General features: G+C 37.1%; 1 long non-coding RNA gene across 2 annotated transcripts; it reads right to left on the bottom strand.

Moving 5' to 3' along the window:
• LOC138000468 (uncharacterized) lies at positions 1–13600 on the bottom strand. Of its 2 annotated transcripts, none has more exons than XR_011123130.1 (3): positions 12449–13600; positions 4531–4659; positions 1–1588 (listed from the first exon to the last, which is right to left on the bottom strand). It is a non-coding gene; the product is annotated as an uncharacterized lncRNA (long non-coding RNA). The 2 variants fall into 2 exon arrangements; XR_011123129.1 differs by having other exon boundaries at positions 4580–4659.
• Between the last annotated feature and the right edge of the window lie 3737 nt (positions 13601–17337).

Below are 17337 nucleotides of genomic sequence, written 5' to 3'. Positions count from 1 at the left end.
TCCTTTGTAGTGGCTCAGCCACGCCCTTAATTAGCCTGACAAGGAGTAATCTTTTTAAAAAAACGATATACAGTCAAGGGTAATCTTGCTATTGAATGTGGCACGCGGACATACATCATCATATTAGCAGGTATGTGGAAACATTTAATCACCAGAGGAATGCTGGGCTTTGTCGCTAATTCCTTTATTAGTACAACCCTAAATAAAGCATTACATTTTAATAATTCGCTATTGTAATGCACTAAGCGTGTTGAGGCAGCAACCTCGAAAATTGTCGGGTAGAAATCGAATTTTCAGCATTCGTAGCATAATCTTTGCATGGCAATCGCCAATATTCGACTGTCTGTCATTTTTGCATCATTGATGTTATTTCAGTCGGGAATTGATTGTTTGCACAGAAGTCCAGTCAAAATATCTTCAAGCTGCATTCTTCTTTCCGCAATGAAACTGAATTTATGATATGGGCTGAGAACATCTCAAGAGGTTATGAGCAAATTTCTAACTTTCTTAAGTTAAAGCAGGCATTCATTGAAGCATGAACACAACTCAGTACCAAATACTCCTCACGGGCGTCATCTAGCAGTCTACGCAAAAACATATTTCAAATACGGCCGGGCGCTAGATACCAATTCAGTGAAATGCAAGCACGTAAGGGGACCAAACGATGAACACTAATTCTCAGGACCTTGTTCGGCAATATTCGCCATGGAAATGAACATTTGACATTTCACCTCAATGCCGTCTTCTACCCAATTAGTATGATCTGTACTTAACTTGGAAAATAAGTTCTCATCATGAGTTAGACGTTAAGAATCCATTTCCAGATGCCAATTGGAATCATTTAGTTTCTGCTGCAACTGTTGTTTAATTGTACGGGCTCTGTACTAAAGTACGTCTACCAAATACCAGCTTATTGAAAACTACGATTATTATTCCGCCTCCACTGAACATGCTGTCTTTTGCATCGTGCTTCGGTGATATCTGCTGGGAAGCCAAGTCACACTCAATTCATTACCATGGATACCCTTTAATCCGTGGTTGCAGTGTTTTCAGTGTTTTGCTTTCCTAGTAAGAGAATCATCATAACCAATGAACTTGTGCTACCGGAAAATGTAGCGGAAGGCATTGTCAAAATTTGTTAGCCATGAGAAACTTGTAATCAAGGTTATAACACGCGCCGTGCAGAGCCTGAATAGGCTTGACAGCTGTATCCTATGGCCAACCAACAAGCTGGAAACAAACACTCAGCTCCACTAAAGGGTACCCCGTTTGGGACTTTGGAAAGCACAAAGCAGGGCAAGGAAATCTCTCCATCAAAGTCTGCGGATCAATTGCTAATAACATCCCCTAGCCTCGCTACAACAAAAAATATTGGACAAAAGATTCCGGCGCTCGAAAAAAACACTGGATGTAACCTTCAATGTAAACCCTATTTAAAAAAGAACAAGAACTGTACTTTTCTCGATTTTGAAAAGCTACAAGAGTTTCTCCATTTATTTTGTTTACCTCGTTCCTGTTACCCTGCTCTTCAGAATTGTGATTCATCAGTGCACGGCATGAAGAAATATTTCTGCCAAATATATCTGAACTGTGGATGTGAAATAATTCGATATTGAAATGGTCATGGCAGAGACTGAGGCATGTAACTTAAAAAGTTAAAAACGAAGCCTGACAAAAGAACACAACCAGGTTTGAACGAAACTTAAACCCACGGCCGATGAATATATCTTGGGCACTATGCCGCTATTCAAATTGAGCTATTGCGAGCAAACGTTTAAATTAAAGATCTTTGACTAAACCAACCCTTTCTTGTGGGACCTCAGGACAAATATATATATTTATGGGTTAATTTTTCGTTTTCTTTCAACTGGAAATAAGAGAAAAAACATGGGTGAGGTGAACGGGTAAGCAATAATTCAATTAATTGTAAGCCATCCTTTCGGACTCCTAATGCATATTTATTTATATTTAGTTTAGAGCCTTCGAACGTTCAATTCAACTTTTCATTCTCTTAGGTGTACTGTCTCGTTCACTGGTTGCAAAAGGAGCAATGAACAACGTATGGTAGTAAAATATCGGTGCCAACTGTTCGCTTCGAAGATTTTTGTCGACTTTAACATATTAAGTTACTTTTTGTTTCTTCTTGAGTACAACATCTTTCGATTTCGTTGTATCATGTCACCCGTAAGAGCAAAGTTGTCGAGCTAAAAGTGAATTTCTGTCATCTATTGTATCACTGCATGGAAAATACAGTCGAAGGACTGATTTCGATTATATATAATGAAATGACAAATTCTCCGCTTAACAAGCCGGTAGCAAAGTTAAGACATTTAACTACGTGTCTGGGAATGGATTCAGACTTGAACATCAAGGAACAGACAAATGGGTGTTATATATGTAGAAATTCATTGGGGTTTTTTTAAACCTCCTCAGATTACTGATATTTACAGATAGAATCACTCATATCTGTTTTCGTTCCTGAAGAAATAGTTACCGTTAACACATAACCTTGGAATGAGAATTCACATTAAGTCATAAAAAGAGTTCAAGCCGTGCAGCGTTGACTTCACTTCCCAACACCATCTTTGTAAACAAACTCCATGAACACAACATAACCTTCAGAGTTCTTCTTTCCAAATCTCCTTCTCGCTTTACATTTCTTTTTCCCTATTGAGCGGTTTTAGATACCTTCAGTAAGTTATAGACGAATAAGGAAAAGCATTGCGTATAAAGTCACCATGAAACAAACATTCAAGACAGATTTTACGAGCAAATTACGCACAAAGATTCTTGTAAGACCTAACTCCACACAGTAAAGAATTCCGTTTGGCAAATATCGATTTATTTGCTATGCTTGAGAGAGATTTGTTTACTATGACATCAAGAAACACTAATAGTTGATTCAAGTTTGCAACCCATCAACTTGTTTCCGGCTGTATGCTACGATTATGGAGCTAGAAAGAGATCCAATCTTAAATCAGAAGCATCTTATTGGGCCCCAAGACGTTCCTTTGAAAATAATAATTTTATATCGTTTTCGAGGTTCCCAGGTAGCAACTTGACTTTAGCTTAATTAGCAGGGCGAATGATTTTCGTGCAATTGCAAAGTAATCTTACGTTCTTCGCCTTGGTATGACACGACTATGTATTTCTGAACAACAGCTCTACTAAGTTCAATTTTTAAGTTTCTTTTTCAGTAAACCGGATGATATCCCGGGTATTAAATGTCTACGTTTTATATCTGGGAATCTATTGTAACAATTTATAAATTTTGTGTGAAGTTCAACCATGTTAGAGACTTATTCACCGACCTATACTGTTTGAACTAGTTGCATATCTTGATTAAAAATGGCTACTATTGATATCTTATCTGAAACTCAAATAAATTCCGTTTATCCAAAACCGAACAACTCAAAGCTGCGCATCTTAAAGCCAGATCAGCAACTCTTTTTCCAAAGCAATAACAACATTTTCTCATAGTAAATAAGTCTGACAAATGCGTCGTCTTCTCTGTCTACGCGAGTAGCTGATCATTTGAATTGATGACTATGAATTATGAACAATTGAATAAGTCTTAATCCTTCCCTTCATCAGCCATTTGTTTGATTCACTGAATGTTCAGTGTTATGGCAGTTAAATCCAAAGACAAACAATGAATATTTAATTAGGTACCGCTTTAATAGTGTTAATTGCAAAGGACTTATACGGATACAAGAAGCAAGCTTCCTTATAGATTGTTCTAATTGTGATAAAACCTTCGAGAGAAATCTCACCCAAAAGCATGACCATTTGCATTTGTCTTGTGGTCAATTGTTCTGGTGCTTATACAGTATAGAGAATCGGCTAAGGAGTCATACACGAAGTGTCTTCAACCCGGAATTATTTCGAGAAGTCACCAATTTGCTATCATAATTGGTTACTTGTAAATCTCATTTACAATATTTTTGATTCGTATCCACACACTAATCATGCTTTCCATGCTTGGTTCGATGTAAATATCCCAACAGCGAAGGGAAGTATGGTGTTAGGAAGCAAATAATCGATACGCAGAATAAACTACACCTCTTCTATGTTAACACTATGTTTGCAATTATATCTTCGCTACTTTTAATAAAATCACTACATCAAAGTCTGCGGATCAGTGGCTAACAATCCCTAGACTCGCTAAAATAGAAAATATTCGACAAAAGATTCCGGCGCTCGAAATAAGCTCTGGATGTAATTCTTACTTAAAGCTTTATTTCCCTATGACCATCTTTTAAAGAACTCTGACGAGAAGTGAGATTCCCCTTCGAATCCTGTCGCGTTCTTAAGTTTCTCGAGATCGCATATTCTTCGTGCGCAAAATCGCAGCTTGGAAACTGGTGTGTGAAATAGATTATCATTGAATAAGTGCTGCACAAATCGTCTAATAGGGACAATCCTCCGAAAACGTGATTGCCGACATTCCCATTGAAATTCGTTTTTGTTGTACCGGTGAGTGTGTTAACCCTCAATGTAAACCCAATAAAAAAAGAACAACAACTGCACCTTTCTCCATTTTGAAAGCTTACAAGAGTTTCTCCGCTAATTTCTTTACCTCCTTCCTGTTACTCTCCTCTTCAGAACTGTGATTCATCAGTGCATGGCATGAAGAAATATTTCTGCCAAAAATCTGAACTGCGGATGCGAAATGTTACGATATTAAAAGTGATAAGTCTGACAAAAGAAAACAACCAGGCCCCAGTTGTTCAAACGATTGATAGCGCCATCCACCGGATAAACCACTATCCAGCGGATAAACTCTAGCAAAGCCAACTGAGTTATCCAGTGGATAGTGATTTATCCAGCGGATAGCGCTATCCATCGTTTGAACAACTGGGGTCAGGTTTTAACGAAACTTGAACCCACGGCCGATGTCTATATCTTGGGCTCTATGCTATTCTAATTTACCTATTGCGAGCGTAAGTTTCAATTAAGGATCGTTGACTAAACCAACCCTTTCTTGTTGGACCTCACGACAAATATATATATATATATATATTTATAGGATCGTTTTTATTTTTCTTTCAAGTGGAGATAAAAGACAAAACATGGGTGAGGTGAACGGGTAAGCAACAATTCAATTAATTTTAAGCCATCCTTTCGGACTCCTAATGCATATTTACCATTTCATATTTTAGAGCCTTCGAACGTCCAATTCAACCGTTCATTCTCTTAAGTGTACTGTACAAAAAGAGTAATCAACAACGCATGGTAGTAAAATATCGGTGGCAATTGCTCGCTTCGAATAATTTTTTCGACTTTGACATATTAAGTTACTTCTTGTTTCTTCTTGAGTACAACATCTTTCGACTTCTTTGTATCCTGTCACCCGTTAGAACAAAGTTGTCGAACTAAAAGTGATTTTCTGTCATCTATTGTAAAAGGGCATAGAAAATACAGTCGAAAGACGGGTTTCGATTATATACAATGAAATGACAAATTCTCCGCTTAACAAGCCAGAAGCAAAGTTAAGACATTTAACTATACGTATCTGCAAATGGATTCAGACTTGAACATCAAGGAACAGACAAATGGGTGTTATATATGTAGAAATTCGTTGGGATTTTTTTGAAAACCTCCTCAGATTACTGATGTTTACAGATAGAATCACTCATATCTGTTTTCGTTCCTTAAGTAACAGTTACCGTTAACACATAACCTTGGAATATAGATGAGAATTCACATTGAGTCATGAAAAGAAATTCAATTCAAGCCGTGCAGGGTTAACTTCATTTTCCAAAAACATCTTTGTATCCAAACTCCATGCGCACAACATAACTTTCAGAGTTCTTCTTTCCCAATCATTCTCCTTCTCCCTTTTCATTTCTTTTTATTTAATGAGCGTTCTTAGATACCTTCTCTAAGTTATAAACGAATACGAAAATGCATTGCGTACGAGGTCTCCGTACAAATTACGCACAAACATTCGTGTAAGACCTAACTCCACACAGCAAAGAATTTCGTTTGGCAAATATAAATTTATTTGCTATGGTTGGGAGAGATTTGTTTACTATGACATCAAGAAACAGTAATTGTTGATTCAAGTTTGCAACCCATCAACTGGTTTCCGGCTCTATGCGACGATTAGGGAGCTAGAAAGAGATCCAATTTTAAATCAGGAGCATTTTATTGGGCCACAAAACGTTCCTTTGAAAATAATCATTTTATAACGTTTTAGAGGCTCGCAGGAAGCAACTTGACTTAACCTTAATTAGCTGGCAGGAGGATTTTCGTGTAACTGCTAGGTAATGTTACGTTCTTCGCCTTGGTATGATACGACAGTGTATGTTGTATTTCAAATTTCTGAACAACAGCTCTACTCAGTTCAATTTCTAAGTATCTTTTTCAGTTAACCGGATGATATCCAGGGTATTACATGTCCACGTTATATATCTGGGAATCAATTGTTACGATTTATAAATTTTGTGTGAAGTTGAACCATGTTAGAGACTTATTGACCGACCTATTCTGTTTGAACTAGTTGCATATCTTGATTAAAAATGGCTACCATTGATATCTTATCCAAAACCAAACAACTCAAAGCTGCGCATCTTAAAGCCAGATCAGCAACTCTCTTCGCAAAGCAATAAGAACATTTTCTGATAGTAAATAAGTCTGACAAATACGTCATCTTCTCCGTCTGACAATGTTAGGGCGAGTAGCTGATCATTTAAATTGATGACTATGAATTATGAACAATTATTCGAATACGTCTATGAGATACAGTAAAATCCACCCCTTCATTAACAATTTGTTTGATACACTGAATGTTCAGTAGCTTGAAAATGTGTCATGGCAGTTAAATCCAAAGACAAATGAAGGAATATTTAATTAAGTGCCCTTTTAATAGAGTTAATTGCAAAGGACTTATACGGATACAAGAAGCAAGCTTCGTTATAGATTGTTCAAATTGTGATAAAACGTTCAAGAGAAATCCCACTCAAAAGCATGTCCAGCAATAATTAGCTGCAAAAATTATGCATGTGCATTTCCATTTGTCTTGTGGTAAATTATTCTGGTGCTTATACAGTGTAGAGAATCGGCTAAGGAGTCATACACGAAGTGTCTTCAACCCGGAATTATTTCGAGAAGTCACCAATTTGCTATCATAATTGGTTACTTGTAAATCTCATTTACAATATTTTTGATTCGTATCCACACACTAATCATGCTTTCCATGCTTGGTTCGATGTAAATATCCCAACAGCGAAGGGAAGTATGGTGTTAGGAAGCAAATAATCGATACACAGAATAAACTACACCTCTTCTATGTTAACACTATGTTTGCAATTATATCTTCGCTACTTTTAATAAAATCACTACATCAAAGTCTGCGGATTAGTGGCTAACAATCCCTAGACTCGCTACAATAGAAAATATTCCACAAAAGATTCCGGCGCTCGAAATAAGCTCTGGATGTAACCCTCAATGTAAACCCAATAAAAAAGAACAACAGCTGCACCTTTCTCCATTTTGAAAGCTTACAAGAGTTTCTCCGCTAATTTCTTTACCTCCTTCCTGTTACTCTCCTCTTCAGAACTGTGATTCATCAGTGCATGGCATGAAGAAAAATTTCTGCCAAAAATCTGAACTGCGGATGCGAAATGTTGCGACATTAAAAGTCATTGCAGTAAACGAAGCATGGACATGTAAATCTGACAAAACGAAGTGAGTCTGACAAAAGAAAAAAACCAAGGTTTTAACGAAACTTTCCTTTGAACATATTCATTTTGTAACTTTTTTGAGGTTCGCAGGTAGCAACTTGACTTATGCTTCATTAGCAGGGAAAAGGATTTTCGTGTAACTGCAAAGTAATCTTACGTTCTTTGCGTTGGTATGATACGACTGTCTATTTTGTATTTCGAATTTCTGAACAACAGCTCTAGTTCAATTTATAAGTATCTTTTTCAGTAAACCGGATGATATCCTGGGTATTAAATGTCCACGTTATGTATCTGGGAATCTATTGTAACAATTTATAAATTTTGCGTGAAGTTGAACCATGTTAAAGACTTATTGACCAACCTATACTGTTTAAACTAGTTGCATATCTTGATTAAAAATGGCTACCATTGGTATCTTATCTGAAACTCAAATTAATTTCTTCTATCCAAAACCAAACAACTCAAAGCTTCGCATCTTAAAACCAGATCAGCAAAGCTCTCTTCCCAAAGCAATAAGAACATTTTCTTACAGTAAATCAGTCTGACAAATACGTCGTCTTCTCCGTCTGACAATGTTTAGGGCGAGTAGCTGATCATTTGAATTGATTACTATGAATTATGAACAATTATTCGAATAAGTCTATGAGATACAGTAAAATCCATCCCTTCATCAACAATTTGTTGGATTCACTGAATGTTCAGTAGCTTGAAAATTGTGTTATGGCAGTTAAATCCAAAGGCAAAGGAATCAATATTTAATTAAGTACCGCTTTAATAGTGTTCATAGTGTAAATGCTTTTCATGCTTGGTTCGATGTAAATATTCCAGCAGCGAAGGTAAGTATGATGTTAGGAAGCAAATAGTCGATACGGAGAATAAACTACACTTCTTCCATGTTATGTTTGCAATTACATCTTCGCTACTTTTAATAAAATCACTCCCTCAAAGTCTGCGGATAAATTGCTAACAATCCCTAGCTTCGCTACTACAAAAAAAAAATTCAACAAAAGATTCCAACGCTCAAAGAAATCACTGGATGTAATTCTTACTTAAAGCCATATTTCCCTATGACCATCCTTTAAGGAACTCTGACAAGTACTGACATTCGCCTTTGACTCCTGTCGCATTCTCCCATTTCCCAAGATCGCATATTCTTCGTGAGCAAAATTGCAGCTGGGAAACTATTGTGTAAAATAGGGTATCATTGAGTTAGTGCTTCGCAAATCGACTAATAAGGATAATCCTTGGATAACATTGTCGACATTTCCATTGAAATTCGTTTTTGTTGTACCAATGAGCGTGTTAACCTTCAATGTAAACCCTATTAAAAAAGAACGAGAATTGCACTTTTCTCCATTTTGAAAGCTTACAAGAGTTGCCCCGTTAATTTCTTTACCTCCTTCCTGTTACTCTGCTCTTCAGAATTGTGATTCATCAGTGCATGGCATAAAGAGATATTTCTGCCAAAAATCTGAACTGCGGCTGCGAAATGTTACGATAATAAAATAGTAATTGCAGTGACTTAAGCATGTAACTTAAAGAATTAAAACGAAGTCTGACGAAAGAAAGCATCCACGTTTGAACGAAACTCGAACAAAGCTTTGGTTGGACTCAGGCATATTAAGTTATTTATCGTTTCTTCTTGAGTACCACATCTTTCGATTTAGTTGTATCATGTCACCCGTAAGAGCGAAGTTGTCGAAGGAAAAGTGAAATTCTCTCATCTATTGTATCACCGCATGGAAAATACAGTCGAAGGACTGATTTCGATTAGATACGTTGAAATGACAAATTCTCCGCTTAACAAGCTCGTAGCAAAGTAAAGACGTTTAACTACGTATCTGAAAATAGATTCAGACTTGCAGATCATGGAGCACACAAATGGGTGTTATATGTATAGAAATTCGTTGGGATTTTTTGGAAACCTCCTCAGATGACTGATATTTACAGATAGAATCACTCATATCTGTTTTCGTTCCTTTCGTTCCTTTCGTTCCTTCGTTCGGGCAAAAAATGAGCTAAAGTTACCGTTAACAAATGACCTTGGAATATAGATGAGAATTCTCATTGAGTCATGAAAAGAATTCAAGCCGTGCATGGTTGACTTCATTTCTCAACACCATCTTTGTAACCAAATTCCATGCACACAACACAACTTTCAAAGTTCTTCTTTCCCAATCTCCTTCTCGCTTTTCGTTTCTTTTTCTCTATTGAGCGTTCTTGGAGACCTTCTGTAAGTTACAGACGAATAACAAAATGCATTGCGTATAAAGTCACCATGAAACAATCAGTTAAGACAGATTCTCCGTGCAAATTACGCACAAAGATTCGTGTAAGACCTAACTCCATACAGCAAAGAATTCCGTTTGGCAAATATACATGGTTGGGAGAGATTCGTTTACTATGACATCAAGAAACAGTAATTGTTGATTCACGTTTGCAACCCATCAACTGGTTTCCGCTTCTATGCGACGATTAGTGAGCTAGAAAGAGATCCAATTTTAAATCAGGAGCAGTTTATTGGGCCCCAAGACGTTGCTTTGAAAATATTCATTTTGTAACTTTTTTGAGGTTCGCAAGTAGCAGCTTGACTTATGCTTCATTAGCAGGAAGAAGGATTTTCGTGTAACTGCAAAGTAATCTTACGTTCTTTGCGTTGGTATGATACGACTGTCTATCTTGTATTTCAAATTTCTGAACAACAGCTCTAGTTCAATTTATAAGTATCTTTTTCAGTAAACCGGATGATTTGCTGGGTATTAAATGTCCACGTTATATATCTGGGAATCTATTGTAACAATTTATAAATTTTGTGTGAAGTTGAACCATGTTAGAGACTTATTGACCGACCTATACTGTTTGAACTTGTTGCATATCTTGATAAAAAATGGATACCATTGATATCTTATCTGAAACTCAAATTAATTTCTTCTATCCAAAACCAAACAACTCAAAGTTGCGCATCTTAAAGCCAGACCAGCAACTCTCTTCCCAAAGCAATAAGAACATTTTCTGATAGTAAATAATTCTGACAAATGCGTCGTGTTCTCCGTCTGACAATGTTACGGCGAGTAGCTGATCATTTGAATTAATGACTATAAATTATGAGCAATTGAATATGTCTATGAGATACAGTAAAATCCATCCCTTCATCAACAATTTGTTGGATTCACTGAATGTTCAGTAGCTTGAAAATTGTGTTATGGCAGTTAAATCCAAAGACAAACAAGGAATATTTAATCAAGTACTCCTTTTATAGTGTTAATTGCAAAAGACTTATAAGGCTACAAGAAGGAAGCTTCCTTGAAGATTTTTCCACTGAGATTCGCCTTTGATTCGCCTCTTTCGTTTCTCAAGATGCCATGTTCTTTGCGCACAAATTGGCGGCTTGGAAACTGGTGTGTGACATAGTGTATCAAAATCGTCTAATAAGAACAATCCTTGGATAACATTGCCGACATCCCCATTGAAATTCGTTTTTGGTTGTACCGGTTAACCTTCAATGTAAACCCTATTAAAAAAGAACAAGAACTGCAATTTTCTCTATTTTGAAAGCTTACAGCTCCAGGAGTTTGTGCGTTAATTTCTTTACCTTTACTATAGATTGTTTTATTTGTGATAAAACCTTCGAGAGAATTTCACCCAAAAGCATGTCCAGCAATAATTAGGTACAAAAATAATGTATGTCCATTTGCATTTGTCTTGTGGTCAATTATTCTAGTGCTTATACCGGGTAGAGAATCGGCAGCGGATTCGTATCCACACACTAATCAAATTAAGTCAATTGATAAATTCTGCTCCCGCCGGACAAGAATGCGAGGAATTATCATGCAAGCGTTCGTTCAAGCTGTTGCACTTTCTTTGCAAACTGACAGGTCTGGCCGGCCTGACAAAAGGAAAGCGCTCTTAGTCTTCCGATTTTTCTGCGAAAACAAAATGTCTGTCACAGCTAGACAGAATTTTGAACAAGAGCCGAACGACCTTATATTTAACCTTTCCCTGCAGCACCAAACTGTAATAAAAAAGTGATTTCCTCTAGATTGCTAATTTCGTTAACTAGATTGTATTTCTGTGGTTTAAACATTGCTGCAATGTCAGATAACGGTTTAGTTTACTGTTCCTTGAAATCGCAAAGAAAAATGACATTAAATTGCAGCCCAAGAAAAATGTACTAAGATGGTGCGCCACACATTGAAAGGGATATTTTTCAGGAAGGCAAAACGAACGTTCTCATCTATGCTAATCAGTGTTCGGTGATAATAAATGTACACATACACTGATTAAAATAACTGAAAGCTAACCATTTACTGATTAAAATCGGTGCTTCGACCGATTAAGTAAAAGCTAAGCATTCATAAACTGGTGTTTAGACCTCATTACTGAAGATCTTCACCACCACAACTCAACTGAGACGACTATTTGAACATGGGCTATAATAACTGAAAGCCGACCTTTGGTATTTCGGTGTTCGGCAGATACCTCTGTCCGTGCAACAAAACATGTTTTTTCTCAGTTTGTGTGACGGAAAGGTCAACGTTTGAATCTCTGAATGAACTTAGGTCTCGACAGAAACCTATTAGCTCTTAGTCTCTTACTCTAACGCATCATATCGCGATGGGAACTCTACCTTTTTCCAATGATTTACTTTTCAAATTTAGCCTAACCTCTACCCTAGACATCAATATACATACACACATACATATTTGTGCACAGTCATGAGAACCAAATCGAAAACCAAAACTAGAAGAGACAATACTTACATAACTGGTGGATGCTTGCAACAAACCAAAATGCAGCTGGTGCCTTCGTATAAATAAGACGTCTTAAGAACAGGGACCCAAACTTGCAAGGTCTTCCACATAATTCCACTTAGTGGATTGTCACTACTGTGTTGTCGCATCCTATTCGGCAAAATCTTCAATCTGTTGTCAATTATACCAAGTTTGCACAGTGGACAATGCACCATGAGCGGATGATATTCACGTAGATACACATGCCATATGGACAATTGTCATCCAAGGTCTCAACAATCAAAAATCACGCCATCATATTCCGCTACCTCCAGTTGAGAAATTTTAATTTCATAACATACGTGATAGCGCAAAGTTACAGGAATCTGGGATGTTTCCATTTTCTCCCAGTTATTGTGTTCGACAAAATAGAGAACGCAATGATCTCGTGGTTGTCCTGGGAGTGGCTGAATACAAGCGAAGGCGGATAGTCGGAAAGGCAGACTAATGGATGACCACATGTTTTTGTTGGCCAAAGGATTCTGCCTCGTGTGTTGTTTTGCTGTGCCAGTTTCCTCTTCGGTGACCGCGGTTGTGGGCGCACTCCGTCTTTAAATCGGGATTAAGGCATGCTAAATCACGTTTTAGCTAAAGTTCGTGTGCGACCACAAAACAAGTATATTTCGAGATCTCGGTCGACGGCGATGTAATTGAGACCAAACGTGGCAGACCTCAAAGAGCTAAAATTGAAAGGAAAGCCTTGTCTCGAGCTCTATCTAAAGGTTGTTCGGCGAGCCAATCATTTGCGAGCTTAAAATTACTGCCTTCTGTTTATTGTTGGCGTTAGCAAATTGGCGAAAAGAAATCGAAACCTGAGCGGAGGTAAGCAAACAAACTTGAAATTTTAGAACTACCCTGGGTGCCAGAGGAAATTTTTGTTTCCAAGGCCCGAGAAAACGCTACGCAAAACGAAGGCAACCACAGAGGACTGCCGGAAAATACCTCTGGTGGCACGCGCCCGGAGCCTCATTCCAAGCGGGAAATGAGTTTAAATCTAGTTCACTGATTGGGCATTATATTTGAGGGAGTTTCAGATTTAGAGTTCAGATTTATTTCTTTTGCCAAGAGTAACAATATATATTTATACCAAATAGGATAACCAACTAAGTTTATAGTATGGTGTGAAGATGAAGAGCGCTCAATACCATTATAAGTGGAGCAAAAACAAACTAAAGACATATGGCAAAGATCAGCAGTCGCTACTCCGAGTTTCACGCCGGTTGGCGATCTTCAGGCAACTGACAGGTCAAATTTATTATAAGCTCATATAAACAAAGGAGACATCTCAAATAATGGTGTTACATTACATGACGACATTTACTAAACATTTCAGAGTAGACCGCAGATCCAGAGGAAGTGAGTTCAAGATCAAGTTTTGATGAGTAGTATTCTTGAGGAATATGAATTGTTTGTGGGTACTGTTGAGTAGAGGGGGTGGGCATAAGGGGGGTTAGAGGTGGGCAGGAAAGGTGGGGTAGGATAGAAGTACTAGGGAGTATCATGGATGGGAAGGTGAGAAGAAGGGAGGAAAAGATGTCTAGTTCTTTCTCACAACCCCAGAAAACCGAATCCCTGTTATTTTAACTACACCCCCGAAAAAAGAAAATCCCTTTCTTAGACAGTTGATTTTAAAAAATCAGTTTAAGAAATTTAAACTGGTTTGAAAAAAAATTAACTTAACCGGTCTGAAAAAAATTCAAACTAAAAACAAAATTAAACCACAGCATATAGTTGACAGGGCTTTGCAGAAATCGAATGCCTACAACTATGAAATGACCCGGAACGGCCAACCCATCTTTTATGTAGTGGGTTAAGTGCAAGAAAAAGGTCTCAGTTTGAGCCTTAAGGTTTTAAGGGGTCCCCCATGCATGGACTAGTAAAATGTAGTCTTCCGTTAAACATGAGTGAAATCTGCAAGTGGCATTGTTGAGGCTAGGGGAGGTTAAAGTTTGTCCTTGCTGGAATCATAGCTATGATAAGCAGGAATATGAGTTCTGCCAAAGTGCTAAGTTGTCCCATTGTACGAAGGTACCTTTTTGTAAATCCAGTCCATGTGTAGTTAAAGGAATAATATTAACATTAATTACACACACAAAAAAAGCACTTATTCCTGGCAATGAAGCTCAAAAAGAAACCTTAGGGGCCTTATTACTATGAGCTTCCTTCCTTACTTACACATTAAATACATGAGCGACGAACTCAGATTAAAATATATATTAAGATAAAAAAGCAAGCAGAACAAAACACACTAAACATAAAGAAACATAAAAAAGCATCAAAATAAATATAAAGAAATCTCTATATATAGGAGAATCAACTAAGGAGAAATACTTTCAATATAGATTTTAAAAGAGAATTAGAGGCAGAACTGTGAATACTTTAATGTAGGAAATTGAAGAATCTTGGGCCCTGAAATCTTAAAGTAAAATGTCTAATACTCGTTCTGGCAGGAAATAAGTAGAAAGTATTGGAATTTCTAGTATTATTTGAATGGACTTGATTAGTCATTGAAAACATTTTGTTAAATACACCAGGAAGAAAGCCTATATAAAAATACATGAATTTTCCCATTTACAACAAATAAATATCAGCAAACTTCAATATGTGAAATTCTTTAGGTACAGGATCAGTGTGAGCATCAAAGTAACGGCCTTTTAGAAATAAAACGAACGAATTATAACAATGCAATTCAAGTTTGTAGGATAAGTTGATACCCAAACTGAAACACAATATATGAGATAAGGATAAACTAAGCTGTAATAAAGGGAATTTAAAGGGTACGTAATGAGGAAACAGGAAGACAAAAGCTTGATTTATAAATTATTCCGAATGCTGTGGAAATTTGCCTTGCAACGTTAGCAATATGTTGTTTCCACGTGAAGTCCTCATCAAGCATAACACCCAAAAACATTGTTTCCTTTACTTGTTCGATAGCACAATTACTTAATTCTAGTTTAAGATCAAGATTTTGCTTTTTCGCTGCCTTGGCTTGAAAACGGCTATAAATTTATTAGACTTTGAATAATTTACTGATGACTTACCGGCCTGGCACCAATCTGTTAGTTTCAATAGCTCCTCATTCAGGGTCGTTTCAAGAAAATCAACATTATTGTGGGAATTAAAAGAATATGTTTGTATCATCGGCAAAACGAAATAAAAGCCAAAAACCCTTGAGACATCACATAAATCACTGATGTAAATCAGAAAAAGCAAAGGCCCACCACATTTTATAAGACGAAAAGAAGAGATGGTGTCATTGAATTGAACAAATGATGCCTGTTACGTTACGTAAGTAGTTTGTAAACCAGTTGTGAGCTACCACGCTGATACCATAATGGAATAATTTATATAATTATCCAATAAAAGATTGTGGTCAACTGTATCAAAAGCTTTGGACAGATCAATAAAAATACCTACATGTGAAGCTATGATCCTCGCAGTTATGGACACAATTCTTGTAATCGCGTAAGGAATCATGCAAAAAATTCAGTATTTTATGCTTATTAAAATAGTCCAATAAACGATTATAGATTACCCTTTGTAGAAAATGCAGGATGGACAGAAACAGGCCTATAATTAGAAAAAATTGAGTGTTCACCCGATATTTAAATAAAGGTATAACACGAGCAATTTTCAATTGATCAGGAACAATTCCAGAGGTCAAAGACAGATAAATAATATGGGTTATGAGGCGGCAGATGAGGTGGGCACAATCTCTTAACTAAGTCAATAGAAACATGGTCATATCCCACAACAGTTCCAGAGCGAAAACTAAGACAAATCTCAAGGATTTTACGTTCAGATGCTGTGTCGAAAAATATTGAAATTGCAAAATTCCCTGACAAAAAGGAATAATGAAATTTTGAGGATGGTAGAATACTAGAAATTAAATTTGGGCCAATGTTAGCAAGGAACTGACAAAAATGTTCAGCGATTTGCCTTGGATCAGATAGATCTTGGTTGTTAAACTTAAAGTTGGACGGGATCTAATTTGCACTTTGTCTCTCGTTTAAAACTTCATTTATTAGTTGCCATGTGCGTTTAGCATTAGATTTAGCCAGAAACAATCATTGTAAACTATCTCATTTTGAGGATTGGGATCCAGAATGATTGTTTTCCTGTGAAAAGGATAAAAGCTAATAAACATGCTCTCAAGAAGCCTTGATTCACCAAAGGTCTGTCAAAATCGGTTAGATAATCTGAACTGTCTTTCCGCATGGAACTGAAGCTCTTTTTTTCATTCTCGAACCTTGGAAAAAAACTCAATTCCTCTGGCACCCAGGATTATTTTTAGAACAAGAATTGATCGAACTTCTTGGCTTTCATTTGAGCCGTTTTTTTGGCAGCCGTGATCTTTGTTTGAGATGCAAACACAAAATGCAAATGTAAGACGAACTTCCTCAAGAATATTCTGGAAGCTCTACTCATGATAAAATGCCCTTGCTTTACCTAAATAACCATAGCTGGTTTCCATAGAACCTCTCATGTACGGTCCAGGCAACATCTATATCACCTGGGTCATTGTATTTAAGTGTAACATCGCAGTAAATTCTACTGGATTTAGTAGTGGATCGACGATGTCTCAAACGCCTTGTCGAACCCCAAACAACGACGGAAGCTCAGATTTAATCATTTCTGCCAGCAGAATGAAAATGGGGCGAGGAAGAGACACAAACGCTTCTGCAGATCTGGGGTGATCGAAATGACGGTAGACCTAAAGAAGAAAATGAGACGTGTGGTAGTCTTGTAGGATTCACACCAAGGAATGTGAACCAAGTCAAGACGAAGTTTAAAAATATTTCTGCTTCGTACAAGGACGCCAAGAGTATAAGTCCTTACTTTGAGCTTACCTATGAAGT

Source organism: Montipora foliosa, chromosome 4 (genome assembly GCF_036669935.1).
Source record: "Montipora foliosa isolate CH-2021 chromosome 4, ASM3666993v2, whole genome shotgun sequence".
Taxonomy (NCBI): Eukaryota; Metazoa; Cnidaria; class Anthozoa; order Scleractinia; family Acroporidae; genus Montipora; species Montipora foliosa.
The sequence above is the reverse complement of the archived record's forward strand: the minus strand, read 5'-3'. Positions and strand labels throughout refer to the sequence as shown.